Raw genomic sequence first — 3,341 nt, 5'->3', positions numbered from 1 at the left:
TGTGCACATGACAATTAAAGTAAAAAGGGCGATGTGCTTATGCTACAGGAGCCATAGACGTGGTCACCCAAATAGACAACTGCTCGCAGAAGAGCCCTCGCCCAGGCACGTCAGGAGTCATCTCTACGAACTGGCGGACGAACTCCAGAGGTTCATTAGACAACGTCTGGACCCGTCAGCTTATCGACCCTGAGTGGCATTCACAGGGAGTCAGTCTCGAGTTATGTAGACTGCAGACCTGTGAGTGCCGTTCTAGGCGCACAACCACCGGACATTGTCGAGACGGAGCTTCATCTGCCTCGGGGGACTAGAACCATAATAGCCCAACTTGGCTCTGGCTACTGCAGCAGGTTAAACTCATACCTGAGCAGATTAGACGCAGATATGCCATATGAGTGTCCGGCATGCGGAGACACCCTATGACTCGAAACATCTCCGAGGCTGCACGCTTCTTAGGGCTTTCGTTAGTGGAGCTTGACGACAACGACTGAGATATTAACCGATCCGGGCGGGGTTGTTGTAGCCGCTACAACAACAACAACAATACAATAGACAACATCACTGACACAACAGACCACAATACCGATAAACTGCACGGTGTGTCACTCCAGGATATTCCGTAATGTGGCATCACTCAAGTGCAACACCTGCCTTAGCTGGTCTCACTCTAGGGCATGCTCAAGACTGCGCTCCGCGCGAGATTGGGCGATGGACTATGAGGGCCCATGCTGTGCTGCTCGGTCGCAAATAACAACTGCGACGCCGCCCACTACCACCACAGGGCAACAGCCTCTTCAGCAGCAAGCACAGCATGTGGCGGCCCGGCAACACATCTCACTAACACCCCACATTCCAATAAGTCTCCCTACGCACGCGAAGATTTTGCAATTTAACTGTAACGTACTTCAGAGCAAGATCGAGCACCGTCGAGATCGCGAGCGAGATAATGGTGGTGGCCTATCGTTCATCACGCACCACACCGAGCTGTATCGTCTTATCGCAGCAGACATCGACCGCAGGGATACCATCCTGGAATTTCAGAGTATTGCTATCCGGTCAGGCGATGTTGAGCTCGAAATATTTAACGTATATATACCCCATCACCAGCTGCCCGGCAGGATGTCACCCTGAAATAGGTGCGCTCCTCTGAGGTGAAAACCGTACGATCTTTGGCATTCAAGCCTATCAAACGATCGAAGGGGAACACAATTGGCTGAGCAGATAAAAATTCTACATTCTGCACAATGAACAACGACGCACCCACCAGGATTATGGGCAGCTGCTGCAGCTCGCCAGACCTAACAATAGTCAGTACTGGTCTGCCCCTCCCATAATCATCTCGATTGATAAACCTGCCGCCTTTGCTTCCGCGGATCACCGGACCTATGCCAGCTTTTCTAAAGCTGATTGGAGAGGCTTCGCGGATGTTACTGAACGCGCCTTGACTGCACTACCCGCACCAACCGACGTTCACGTAGGTGAGCGTAAATTCCACAGGGTTGTCACTGCTGCTGCAGCCCGCTTCGTCCCAGTGGGGTGTATCTTGGACCCCCGTCCGAATTTCAGGCCGATGCCGGAAATTCCCGTATCAGGGATCTCAGCTCGGAGATTCGGCAACTTGTGAACGTACATAAGCGGAAAAAGTGGGAAGATCATCTGAAGACTTCCATCTTTACTGTCCAATTCGACAAAGCGCGACGACAGAGTCGAAATATCTTTCGGCGACCACGCTTCATCGGCACCGGAGCGATACGCGAGCTACTTTATCCGGCAGTTTATACTGCATCTTCCAGTGGACAAACACAAGCGTCGAGTGACCAGAAGGCTGCACAAACTGCCAACAAGAAGTGCGCCTCTTGATTTCACCAGCGGTGAAGTTCAGGTAGCGATCGGGAAGGCGAAAGCCTCCAAAGCCATGGGACCCGACGGAATATGCATGTTGATGCCGAAAAATTTGGGTCCTGCGGGAGTAGCGTATCTAACGGAGGTACTCAATCTGTCAATGGCTACTCTCGTCATTCCAGGCCTGTTCAAACCGGGGAAGCCAGCCAACAAAATGAGTCTTATCGCCCAATAACACTCCTTTCCCCGGTAGCGAAGACACTAGAGGCCTTGCTGCTCCCTTATTTTGCGAACCACCTGAGCCCAGCAAAGCATCAGCATGGTTTCCGTAAAGGGCACAGCGCAACAGCACTTAACGATATAAACACTCAGATAACACGTGGCCTTAACGGCAACCGCCCCTATGAGAGAACTCTTCTAGGAGCGTTGGACCTGTCAAAGGCGTTTGATACCGCCAGTCACTCCACGCTACTGGAAGATGTAGAGGCCTCCTCACTCCCATAGAGACTCAAACGGTGGTCAGCGACTTATTTGAGTGGCAGACACTCGTCAGTAATGTTTAGAGAAAAATCAAGCAACCCTAGAAAAATAAAACAGGGGGTTCCACAGGGTGGTCTCCTTTCCCTGTTTAACTTTTATATTTACAAGCTCGCTGAACCACCAGAGGGAGTCTCGATTGTCTCTTACGCTGACGATTGTTCGATATTGGCGTCTGGTAGGGAATTGATGACTTGTGCTCGAAAGTAAACGGGTATCTCTTTGAGCTTTCTCGCTCCTTCACTGCTAGGAGTCTAAAAGCATAGACAGACGGCAACGTTGATCCGGATTAACAGCGCAATTGATCTGATCAAAATTGTGCCTTGACAGACGGTAGTAAGCGGAGTTATGAGCGAGGTCGTAGGTTCGAATCCCTCGGCCAGTAGAATATTCATTATTTTTATTTTTTTTCATTCAATTATAACTTCTATACTTTTTTAGGTTGTTTTTAGTTAGTTGTCTTTGACTTTTTTAGTTAAATTTAACTTCAAAACTTTGAATTAACTAATAGTAAAATAAAAAATGTGAAATAAAATAAAACAAACGAAAATAAAATTAAATATATTAATCAACTAAAATTTAAAAAAATTAAAGTACAATAAAAACAAAATTTTTTGGAAATCGCTCCAACCGGGGATCGAACCTGGGACCTGCAGACTTGTAGTACGCAGCCCTCACTACTCGGCTACCGCGGATGAAGTAGTTGGCTGCTTTGTTTGCGTATTTGTTTGCTCAGACTGCGTTTATACAAGAATACTTTTGTCGCCGCGATTTTTCACATTCCCTTTTGGTGTTTGTTGCTCGTTTCATTTACACACAGAAACTCCGCTTGGGAAACTTTTTTGACGTTTTATTTTGTTTTCGCAATTCTTTTGCGATTGAAAATTTTAACACAAATTGAAGTACTTAAAACAGAAAATATGTCGGGAAAATGCAAATGGAGTCATTCACAAGTGGAAAAA

At 47.6% G+C, this 3,341-nt stretch overlaps 1 protein-coding gene across 1 annotated transcript in view; it reads right to left on the bottom strand.

The window, feature by feature from the left end:
• The window catches only part of LOC118740297 (conserved oligomeric Golgi complex subunit 5), a 98,277-nt gene that overhangs the window by 10,406 nt on the left and 84,530 nt on the right, over nucleotides 1-3,341 (bottom strand). The gene's annotated exons all lie outside the window — the stretch shown is intronic.

The sequence above is a fragment of the Rhagoletis pomonella genome, unplaced genomic scaffold (assembly GCF_013731165.1).
Source record: "Rhagoletis pomonella isolate Grant_MI unplaced genomic scaffold, Rhpom_1.0 Rhpom_scaffold_00006, whole genome shotgun sequence".
NCBI classification, from domain to species: domain Eukaryota; kingdom Metazoa; phylum Arthropoda; class Insecta; order Diptera; family Tephritidae; genus Rhagoletis; species Rhagoletis pomonella.
This window is presented reverse-complemented; position numbering and strand designations above follow the sequence as displayed.